Source organism: Phyllostomus discolor, chromosome 1 (assembly GCF_004126475.2).
Source record: "Phyllostomus discolor isolate MPI-MPIP mPhyDis1 chromosome 1, mPhyDis1.pri.v3, whole genome shotgun sequence".
Classification (NCBI taxonomy): domain Eukaryota; kingdom Metazoa; phylum Chordata; class Mammalia; order Chiroptera; family Phyllostomidae; genus Phyllostomus; species Phyllostomus discolor.
In genome coordinates this window covers 37,211,889-37,224,378 of record NC_040903.2, presented here as the reverse complement: position 1 = coordinate 37,224,378, position 12,490 = coordinate 37,211,889, and the positions used below count along the sequence as shown (strand labels likewise).

At 37.1% G+C, this 12,490-nt stretch overlaps 1 protein-coding gene across 22 annotated transcripts in view; it reads right to left on the bottom strand.

Annotated features, from left to right (window-relative positions):
* The window catches only part of ADGRL3 (adhesion G protein-coupled receptor L3), a 755,368-nt gene that overhangs the window by 704,423 nt on the left and 38,455 nt on the right, over positions 1-12,490 (bottom strand). The gene's annotated exons all lie outside the window — the stretch shown is intronic.

Here is a 12,490-nt window from a genome sequence, read left to right as displayed (position 1 = left end):
CTGTTTGGGAATCAGACAACAGTCCTCCTTGGAATTAAGTCGTTGGCTCAAAGATTTTCCTCTCTATTTTCCTAGCAAGTGAGAACGACACTCACCACTAGAGTAAGAGAACACTGGTTACCTGCCTCCAGTAAATACTACCCTGACCCAGCTCCTTAGAGGTTTGAGATAGTCAAGGAGGCTGATAACAAATATCCTATTCATAGCACAAATACAAAAGTAAATTACCAAATAATAAATGCTGAATCTTTGAAATTTGGAATAGCCAGCTTAAAAAAAAAAACACAACAGTCTTGTGCATGAGTCAGAATCATTAACATAACATTGTAGTGTCTGCAAATTTCTGGCAGGTTAATTTTTGATAGCTGGGGAAGAGCCAAGCTCCCAACCAATTTTCCAAACCATCTTTAGGCACACACCCAGGGGCAATCACCTGTAGAGTCCTGACTGAGGGTGCAGGTATGTTTTGAGAAAGCAGTCAGATTCCTAAATGTTTTACAAGGTTAACTGCCAGAGGTGCTCTTATAACTGGCTTAGATGGAGAATGAGTAACTAAAAAGAAGCATGACACTCTGAAACCTCAGTGTCCTCACCTCACACAGAGGGGAAGGTATCAGGATCAGGCATATCTAGCCTGGCTATTTAAATCATTTTAGACTCTTACTTATGCAAGTTGCTCCTAGCATGAGGTCACTATAAATAAAATTGAAATAGCAGGCTTGATGGTGAGCAGAAGAAAATATGGTCATTCAGATGTAAATATATTTCCTTTTTGCTTTTAATAAGTTTAGAATAGGATCATTAACCACTGGGTGCTATAATCTTAGGTTTCTAAATAAGCTATCAGGGCCCTTCAAAAAAAAGTTCATTTAATTTGAGAGAAGGGAAACACAAATGAGAAATGATCCAAAATAAAACAATCCTAACAACCGAGCTATTAACTGTGTTTGATGATATGCTCTTGCTTCCAAATAAATAACAGAGATCAATTTGTAAATTAATGAGACACAACTGAAATATAATTATAAATACAGCCCTTAGAAAGAATATTCATTCACTGTCATTAAATAAAAAAGGAATCACAAGTTAGCTGACAATGAATTTTGACCTTTAAAAATATTTATCAAATTAATTTTTCAAGTATTTTGACAAAGTATGGTAGTGATAATCTTTACAGTACAATATTGATAAATATTATATTTACTTAAGAATAATTTGCATCCTATTATTCTTTATGGCATTTTAAAAGGGGTTGACAGGTGGGTATATATATGTGCATATGCACACACACACATAAAATAAACACTTACTTTGCACTTACAGTATACCTGCTACTGTTCTGAACATTTTAAAAATGGGCAATTGAATCTTCATAAAAATCTGGGGAAAAGAAAAGTTTTATATGAGAAAAATAAAGTATGCTGGCCTGAGAACCACAATTATTTTTAAACTTTTTAAAAGAAAGATTTATCCTGGAGTTCAGATTACTAGGATTAAAAATAAGGATTACATTGACAGAGATTTTTAGGTGTTTCATGAAAACCTTTAGCCGTCTGCCCATATTAGATGGTTACTTTTGAAAACAGTTTATAGAAAAACTATTTCCAAACCAAATCATGTTCATTCTTTTTCACCTTTCATCCTACTACAGGGAACAGCAGGGCACTGGAGATGGCCCCAAGGTCTCTGAGACTCTTTCCAATGGCACGTAAAGTCTATGTTCCTTCTTCTTGAATCTGGAAAGCTTATAAATGCTTCGACTAATAAAATGTAGCAGAAGTGATGGTATGTGGCTTCTGAAGGGAGGTCATAAAATGCCATACAGTAGCGGCCGAGGGGAATCTCTGAACGTTCCCCCTCCAAACACAGCTGTCACGCTGGGAGAAGTCCAAGCCACATGGAGAGGCCCTGTGTAAGTTCTGGAGTCAACAGTCCAGCGGGACACAGGCTTCAAGTCACTGCCACCCAGAAACCGGGCACAGAAGCCTCCAGACGATCCATCCAGGCCTCAGATCTGAGGTGCCCCCGTCTTTGGAATCTTCCTCACTGAGGCCCTAGACAACTGTGGAGCAGAGTCAAGCTGTCACCTCTGCGCCTCCTTCAAAGTTCTGTCCACATAACTTGTTAGCATAATAAAATGGTCATTGTTTTTATGCTGTTAGATTTCGGATAGTATGTTAGTAGAGTACAGATAGATAAATGGACCATCACCCTAGTTAAATCAGCTAGCTATCTAAGTCCATTTCCATAATAGCAACAGTTGGCGTGCAGGTATAAAAATAATAACTACAATACTCTCTTCCTCTAGATATATTGTTAATGCTTCCTATTCATAATTTTATTTAACTCTTTCTCATAGACTTATACAAAAGTATAATAAATATCCCCAATTTACAGCTGATAAAATTAGTCTTTGAGAGTATAAGCACTCTCCCAAAGACAGAGAACTACAAATACCAGAACCAATATTTACCTGAAGCTATTTAGGAGACCTTGATTATTTATAATGCACTGCTCATACAGGGAAAAATCAGTCCAGTTCCTTTCACAAGAGTGCATTTTGAAAATAATTATCACAAAGAACAATAACCAATTCTATAACCATTTTACAACAAAAGAGTATTCATGTATCACTAAACTACTTCATTCTCAGAAATATTTATTTTGAGTAGTTAAAATCTGAATAACCTACAATTCTCAGAACTCAAGAGAGGAAAACAAGTCAGTATTACAGGCAGTAAAATTCGAGTGTGTAAAATTGTAAGGGCTCCTTAAAGCCTACCAGGTTGGCTCCTCCCTGTCCATCTTTATGTAAGGGGTAGCAAAGACCACAAGAACTTACATGGTCTTAAAGTATCTGAAGAGAAGATCCCTACAATTACATGAAGAGGTAGGTAAGAAGAACCTCAGGGATCAGCCCATCCAATCCCTCCTTGGATGAGGAGAAGGGCCCTGTGATTTGCCCAAGGCAGCCAGCCCTTCCATTCTGACTCCCACTCTGTGCCTTGTGCTAATGAGTAGGCTGCTTCCATAGATAGACTGTTTCAGTGAGCTCCGTTGTCCCCAAAATTTCAGAACAGATTAATCACTGCTGTGGCTAATCTTTTTCTAATTCAAAGAGTGACTAATCCCCAGTTCTCAGTTATATGCAGGGCATGAAGATGCAAAGGATCCATGCTGTGAAAGGCATAATGGAAGAGAGACAATAGGAAATACCAATTGCAAACAGGGGGGCATAGTCCCAAATGTGAAATAATTTACAAGTTAATGTGGGTCATCATATGGGAAGACTCCATAAAGCTTTGAGGCTTCCTGCTGCTCTCATGTTACAATAATGATAAGGGAAATGAGAATTAGCAAAGCAACCACAGTAATGTTCACTGTGTTCCAGAACTAAGTATCATTAATACAGTACCCCCCTTAACCCTCATACAAACACCATGTGCAAGATACTCTTATGCCCATTTTACAGATGAAGAAACTGAAAATTGGAAAAGTAAACAAACATGTATATAAATAGACAATAACTGCTAGTTGCACATAAAATCCATTTGCCCCTTTCTTCTTCATCTAAGGGGACAATGTACCCTGTTAAAGACTAGTTTTCCCAACTAACTACCCTTCCAGCTAGGTGTAGCCATGTTATTATGTTCAGTCTAATGACATATTAAAGTGTTCTGTGTACTTTCCTGGAAGGCTGTTGATTCAGCTAAAAAAATGCATTACTTTTGTCCTCCTTGCTTTGCTTTGTTCCTTTCTGCAATATGGAATGCAGGGGCGATAGCTACAGCTCCAGAAGCCATCTGGTAACATGAGGGGATCCTGAGGATGAAAGCTAGAGTTAAAATACTGAAGGAGACAACAAACAGCCTTGGCCTTTGAAGATCATGAGGACAACATAGAGGTATGTATCACCTACTCATAAACTCCTTTTACAGAGTGAGAAATTCCTACTGTTTAAGCCCCTAATATGTTGGGTTTTCAGATAAATGCTGTTAGATATAGCTAATCTTTCCTAATGCATTACCTTTACAGGAAAATGTTGCCATACAAAATGTTGAACATGCTTTAAAAACATCAATTTATACCTAATAGTCAACTTCACTGTAATTTCCATTTCATCCTACAAAGGACCTATATTTCATTTCAAGACTAAATGTGCACATTCAAAGATGGACAGTGAAGACTATAATTGTCTGAAAGGCATAATTCTGTTTGGATCATATTGCAGGCAGCCAGGTTAGATGGGGAAAGGAGCTTGGCAAGAAAAAGATAGCTTGAGAAAGAATCAGAAGTGCTACAGTTAGTTGACTCTGAGCTTTATGCTGTGCACGTAGAATACAACCAACCAAGAAATTCTACCTATTATTTACACAGTGACAGATAAAGGAAAATGAGGTGTAGCTCAATAAACAAACTCTCTCCTAAGCAGATTTAGACACTATTCATCCCTTCTTTTCAGGCTAGAAGCCTGCTTAGCTGGAACTGTAAAATAAATTCCAGCACTCAGAACATTTCAAGGAGGAATAATTTTCAAAACTCAGCCTGGCTTTATTTTCTTCACTTTGAAATTGATTAGATGTGCTGTTAAAAGAAAAATTGGTTGGTGTCTCAAAGAAGAGTATTTAGTATTTCAGACAAATATAAGATAGATAATTTTAGATGCTTTAGCTATTAATCGTTTCTGCCCACGTGTCACTAACCCACAAACAAATCATGTCAGCTTAGGTTTTATCACAGATCAAATTGTTTACCAAAAACTAAAACAATCGATACTTTTATATTAACCCAGTGTTTACCATTTAGTCAACGAAATACAATAGCAGTGAAAATTCTTTTAGAGTTCTTTAAACAAGCAATAAATGGACTAAGGCAATGGAAATAAAATCACTCATGAGTTGTTTGGTAAGTAATGGAAATCAAACTCAATACTTGAAAAGAAATGTTACATAAGTTGTAATTTAATTTAACTTTTCAATTTAGAGCATGCCTAGTCATATGTAACTTTCTGAAATGAAGCATTTCAACAACTCACCATGAGTCTGTTTTAGAAGATAATCTGAAATCTATAAGAATGACAAAAAATTTTACAGCAGCGCTTGATCTAACTGCTCAAGAAGCAAAGACAAGTAATTGAGAATGTTTCAACTTGGGTGAGTCAACACTGTGTTTCTTCACATATACTGCAGCTTGCCCCTCAGACTTTTAAATGGGGCTCAAACGAAGTTACTACACTCTTCCAGTGGGGGATGTCTACAGTAAATAGAAAAACTCTAAAACATAAAGCAAACAAATTCATTTGAATGGTTCATGTTTTTAAAGGATTACTAATAAACTGAAAATTCAAATTGTGTTTTTTTGCTATTAATTCTATCAGCAAGGAAACAATCATGGAAATAGAGGCAGCATGCAGTATATATTTTTTGAATGAATCATGAGTCAAGGAATGATGAACAAGATTATGTTCTATAAGATCTGTGTGCTCCAGCTCTGATAATATCTGGCTGAATGACTTTGGTAAATTCACACAAGAGGGATCCAGTGGTATGCATGGAAGAAAGAGACACCAAGAAAGTTCTAGAGGCAGATCTGCATTCACATCCTGATGTAGCCAAGCAACAGGGAAGACATTTACCATGCCTGAACTTCAATTTTCTCAGATGTTAAAAATACGTATCAGTAATGCATAATTTCCATGGCTACTATAATATATAATTCCTGGTATAGTTCCTGAGAAATATTTGTTCCTTATCTATAAATGACAGCCAGCAGCAGTAGCAGCAGCACCTTCATCATGGACATCTTTTGAGTATCATTTTATTACCTAAGAAAGGAGAATAATAATTTTGGTATACCTAAGTTACAGGGAGGTTGTGAGGATGTGATCCTATCTTTTTATGTGAAAATACACTTAAAATACAAAACTCCAGAATGTAAATGACAGCAAAACTATTCTTTTATTGTTCAACTAGGAACCCTGTAACTGACTGAAATTTGTCAGAAAAGTATCAGTGCTTAAACACACTTCTGAGGCAGGAAAATGAACAAATGTGAATTATATGGGTGAGGAGTTCGGTTAAAAAATAAGCTTTTGAAATGTTTTTTAACTTCCACACAAACTATAAGGTATTCAGAAGCCTACCTAAGTTTTGTGATATGTACCATCAAAAAGTGATTATCCTGTGAACTTTTAGAAAGAGCTAAACATTTTGCAGAATTCAGGAACACATGAGTTGCCATATACATCTTAGTCTGCTTACAGGAGAAAGTATGAAGGCAAGATTTCTATTTTTAAAAGCACCCTTGAATTGCAGTGGACTATAAAGAAGACTCTTTGTGTGGTGTGCTCAACTCTCTGTCCCCAAGATTATATAGCTCAGTGTCCAGAGCATTGTAAGAACTCAACAAATGCATGTTAAAGTAATGGCTAAATGAATATAGCTGAGACTAAAAGTGATTGCTTTTCATCATGTTTTGAAAGCCAATATGCTCATGACTACAAGTATTTCTTTTTCTTTAAAAAAATTTCCATCTGGCCCTGGCTGGCGTAGCTCAGTGGATTAAGCGCAGGCTGCAAACCAGGCATCCCAGGTTCGATTCCCAGTCAGGGCACATGCCTAGGTTGCAGGCCATGGCTCCCAGCAACCGCACATTGATCTCTCTCTCTCTCTCTCCCCCCCTCTCCCTCCCCTCTCTAAAAATAAATAAATAAAATCTAAAAAAAATCTCCATCTCAAATTGCTACATTATTATATATGTTTGCTAAAAGATAATATATTAGTAGCAGCATTCAATTTGTTGTCTTACTTTTTGTAAATTGAGTATCTTTCCTGTAATCACATGGTAAAATTTGAAGCCACACAATAGGTAATCCTAGTAAAAAGTATCCATCCCAATTCAGAACCATTACAAAAAAAATTGAAACCTTATTTGGCTTCATAAATCTATTATTTAGGACATAATGAATGCTCATTTATTCTTTACAAAACAAATTCAAATAACGTGACAAAGACAAATAAAAACTTGTAAAATTCACATCAAACTGGGTCATCTTCAAAGCCAATATTCCTAAATTTCAACCTAAAATTACATATTTAACTTTAACTATGGAAAAAGCCAACAATTTTGGGTACATGCAAATAATCAGGTCCTAAAAGTTTGTGAACTTTCTCATGCAATCATACCCTTTAAGAGTTCCAAACTGCATCAGAATAGTCATTCAACTGACTCCTGACACTGGTGCTTGATACAAGTTCTGTTGGACACCACCTAGCTTCCCCAGAACTAGTCCCACTATTAATCACCCTACAAAAACTCTTCCCTGGTTATCTCTTACAAAACAGATAGCAGCTGGGAAGTTTACGTAATAAGGAACTTGGGTTTTTAAGGTGGTGAGGGAAAAGAACCAGAAGCTTGGAAGCTCTGAAACCAATGGCCCCACCCTTTCACTATGTATCAGAAATCAACTGTTCCCTCAGCAGCTGGCAGGTGGCTGATGAAAACGAGATCTGAAGATAGTTGTCCATTTTCTGTAGGAGAGTTATAGTTAGGAGGCAACAGAGAGTAGCAAAAAGGTGATGAGGGTAAAAAAAAAACCACACAGAGAAAGCTAATGTATTAATAAGTAGTAGCACACAGATGCTAACAAACTGTGCAGAGACTACTCACAGTAATTAGAGAAGCCTGCAACCTGGGAAACCTTGTTAAAAAAAATAACAGAGAGTATCTGCCTGAAGGTATTTTATTGCCCTATCTGAAATTAGAAAAACTGGATTATTTTTTGAATGATTTCCTCCTCTCCCATCTGTTTATCACTTAATGGTATTGTGTTTAAAATGAAGGGTAATAATTATAAGCAGGAAGATATTTGTGACCAATGTTAACAGGATGATGATGATGGTGAGGATGATGATGATGACAATGACGACTCTGGCTTCTCCAGCAGACTGCATTTTGAAACTGACAACAACATATCACAGGCTTTGGTTTACTTAGGAGAGACTTACACAGATAACAACCAGGCACCACACACTGGGCCAGACAAAAGTTAATGAGGCATGGGTGTGGCCTCCAGTGATTACATATGGGACAGAAAGGCATAAACACTTCCAACACTGCTGCTTATGAGATGCTAACAGCACACAAAAGAAAGCTAGTAAAACTGCTAGGGACAAGACCTGGAGATAGTGGGCAGCAGGAAAGGGCAGACCAAAAGCTTCCTAAATTAATGTAACATTCCAGATGGTCTTGAAGGAGGACTAGGTTTATCTGAAGAGGAACTTCTTAAAAAGATATTTCACGAAAAGAACAGTACATGCAAATACAGAGACCACAATAGGGGAAAGGGAGCTGACTGGAAGACCAGTGAAAGGAATTTGCTGAGCAGTGTTCAAGGTTCTGCTGGGGCTGAACACCTTACATGTGCAATAGCACTGATCCAGGAGACTATTTGATTTATCTTTGGCTGTTCCTGACAGTCTGGCACAGAGAGCAGGAGCAAAGACAGCAAAACTAAATGTGCTTCAGTCCGAAGAGGGTGAGAAGTGGAAAAATGCCCAAGATGCTGTCTCTCCATTTACCACGGCCTAAAACCCACTCACCAGTCTGCTGCCCAGTTCTTCACACCAGAATCTGCAGAAGAGAAGCAGCAGGGAAGTCTCCTTTTAAAAAACCCTTTATGTCTCTTACCATTGTTCATATAAAAAAACAGTACATGGCATACTAATCACAGATGAGGGGTGCCAATAAGGGTAGAAAAAGCAGACAGGTGAAACAGATCATCCAGCGAAGCCACAACGCAATGTTTATTTAGTGCAAGTATTTAGGTGAAGATTGCTGGGCTTCCTACTTCTCTAACCGCTGTAAAACAGTCTGATATCCTTCTCCCTCCAACGGAGTCCGTAACTTTGAGACTGGATTTTACGGGGCTGATTCCATCTGTGCATTCCCAATTACTGACTCAGGGTACATCCACTCCATAGCAAGAAATCCAAAAATGGGCTTTATTTGGCTGTACTTTATGTTTATTTTGTTACTGCATAATAATCTAAACGATTAAATGCTAGTTTTATTTTCTTAGAAGTATAGATTTAAACTCACATAATAGAATGTACCGTTGTTATATATTTAACACTTGCATATATCTGAGCAAAAGAGAGACAACAGTTTTATGTTTATTACTTGTGTAAATTTTAGGCATCAGGAAGGGGAAAAATAAGTTCAGCAACTCTTCTATAATACCACTGAACTGACTTTTATTTCTATTCTATTATATGGGCATTAAAACATTTTTAAAAGGGAAATATTCCCCCAGAGAGTGAATGACCTGAAACACAAGTTTATTTCCAAATCTGTTTTCTGATATGCAAAACACAATCCTTCCCCTTTCATCATATTAACTACTGCATAAATCAGTCAACTAATAAACTTTCATAGCCAAAGTTCTCATACTAAAATCCACAACCCACAAATATTTGCTCTATAAAATATGACAAGTTGGGAAAGTTGGGTAGATCTGAATAGCAACAAATTACCCTAATCTAAGCATTCCATTGATGAACTGTATTTCAAATGTCCAATACCAATTTACCTTCACTGTAGGGAAAGAAACTGTAAGTCCAAGTGTGAGGCTGTCCAGAAAAAGTCCAGCCACTGTTAATATAACAGGAATGATTTGTGCAACATTGATGTAACCTGGCAGACAAGGAAAGTGGTCTGGAATGCACATGCATGAACAATGACAACTTCCATGGAAGTGGTAGGCACCACTAAGTGAGCATGTGTACTGTGTGGCCATCACATTCAAAATGACTGAGCAAGTAGAGCAATGACTCTACATCAAATTCTGCATTAAGCCTGATCATTACTCCACAAAAATTATCTGGATGATTCAGAAGGCCACAGCTATGTGCAGCTGGTGATTGGCAGCTTCATCATGACAACATGCCTGCTCATGCATCACATCTCGTCGAGATTTTTTTGTGTAACATCAAATCACCCAGGTGACTTAGCTCAGTTACAGCCCAGATTTGGTGCCCTGTGACTTCTGACTTTTCCCAAAACTAAAATTACCTGTGAAAGAGAAAAGATTTCTGGCCATCAATGAGATTCAGGTAAATACAAAAGGGAAGCTGATGGCAATTGGGAGAACAGTATAAGGTCCCAAGGTGCCTACTTTGAAGGGGACTGAGGTATCATTGCCCTATGTACAATGTTTCTTCTATCTTGTATCTTCTACAATAAACATCTCTCTTTTCGTAATGCATGGCTTGATACTTTCTGGACAGACCTCATATAGTATTTCATTAAACTATTTCAGTAGTAAAGAAAAATTGGATTTAAATCAATATTAACAGTGTGGTTAGCGTTATTAGATCGCACTGTGAAACAATGTCCTTTAACTTATTTTATGATGACGATATTAAAATCAACCTTGGGCTTCATTCACAAGTCACACATAATAGCCTTTTAATATTACTTGCCAAAGATTTCCACTAATACAAGCCAGACTTCCTTTTAAAGATCTTTGAAGGAAGAGGAATCAGAATGGATATTAATGAGTTTCCCTTCAAAACAAAAAGATATCTTTAAACAAAAGCCAACATTAGAACTAAAAAAACCCTTATTTAACTATCATAAGTATATATCACTTAAAACTGAAGCCCATTTTTATTAAGATTATACTGTTAGGGGGAACCCTAATCCCCTCTCTCATGTTTAAACTTCTACTCTAAAGAGAAAAACACATTTGGCCACGTCCTCATTCCTTAAGTCACTGCTACCCATAAGGGAAACCAGAGATCACATGAGGGGTAAGAACCTGAAGAGTCTACATGGACATCTACATTCTATTTAGCAAGAGAAAGGTGTAAAAAGTCTGAGTGACCAAGGTCTCTTTTCTCTCTTGGTCTAGATTAACTTTAACTATAGGGAAGGCTATTTTTTGGAAGGCTATTTAGCCACAGGTCTAGACACTGGTCTTAATAAGAAACACTGGTTTCTTATTAAGATCTACCAAGGAAACAAAGCAGATGGTATCCTAATGCTTGTGTGCAACTCCCATTCGGTTTGAAATCCAACTTCCTACATCAAACGCACAATGATATCAAGGTGTTCTTACCAACCCACCATCCGAAATTCTACTCATCTTTAAATGTGCATGTCTAATGTCACCTATTTCAGTGAATATTCAAACAACTATTGAAATCGCTTTGCCTCCATGGTCCCATGGGATTTGTAGTTTGCTTATAACACTTTACTTATTTCCTTACTAGCTTATGTATAAACTCCTTGAAGCCAGAAACAATAAATTATTGGTATGCATTTAAAACAGTGCTTTGTGCAGAAGTTTTCAACAATAATTTGTTATAATAAACTCTAAAATTCATATATTCCTTAATTTTAAAATATTAAAATTAAAGAACATGTTTATGAATTATGAGAATGACAGTCTGCAAAAATAAAATCATCACGTATATTCTATTTACCCAACAAATAAGAGCATATCTTAAATAGTTTAGGGGAAACTGTTAGCCAACAGCCTCTAGGCAGTGATAACTTGAGCACGGGGAATTTCTATGTATTTGCTGCACTGTTAGTCCTAATGGTCATGAAAAATGCATGAAACTGATTCATTGGAAAAATCCTCACTGATAAACCCAAGCCCTGGTTTTTCTTGGGGTTTCAGACATTAATCCTAATTTTAAACCTACATATAGGTGAGGTTTAATATTTAAAATAATGCAAATACCTGTTGCTTCAAAAATAAATCAAATTATGAAATGAAAGAAAAAGAAAATTGCAGAAGCACTCTGATAGATACTCATAGGCTTCCTTGTGGCAATTAACAATCCTGTGTGTTTAAAAAACACTGAAGCACAACTTCATCGGGCTGGAAGACATTCATTCACCTCATTTAACAGATATTTACTGAACACCAACTACATGCTTGGTCCTCTGCAGGGACTGGAAGTACAACTGTGCAATATAATAGACACGATCCCCATCCTCAGTGAGGTTAAAATTGGTGCAAAGAATTAGATATTAAACAGATAATCAAGCAAATAAAATCATAACTGTTTCTCAGGAAAAGGGGGATTATTAGGTAAGTACAGGGAACCTGTCTGTGTGGTATGGTGAATGTAGCCCAGCCCCTGATTCAGAAAACAGATGGGGAGCGAGGTCGGCACACAGGAGCCAAACCCATTTCCTGTGGGGAATCAAGCCTGCATTGTACCTAGGTTGCTATGAGGTTTGCCGTTGCTAAAACTCCCTCACCCTGAATTGAGGCAGCAAATGTTTACTGCATATCTTTAAAGTAACTTCCTAAAATCTGTGTTAAACCCCCCAAGTATGCAGTGTAACCCGTTCAACCACTTTTCCCCTTGATCTGCAACATCCTTTTCTTTGAAGTAATTAGCAACATTCTTTCCTTAGTTATCTGTAAAAGGTAAGCACCTACAGGGAACTTGTGCATAGTAAATGAGGACCA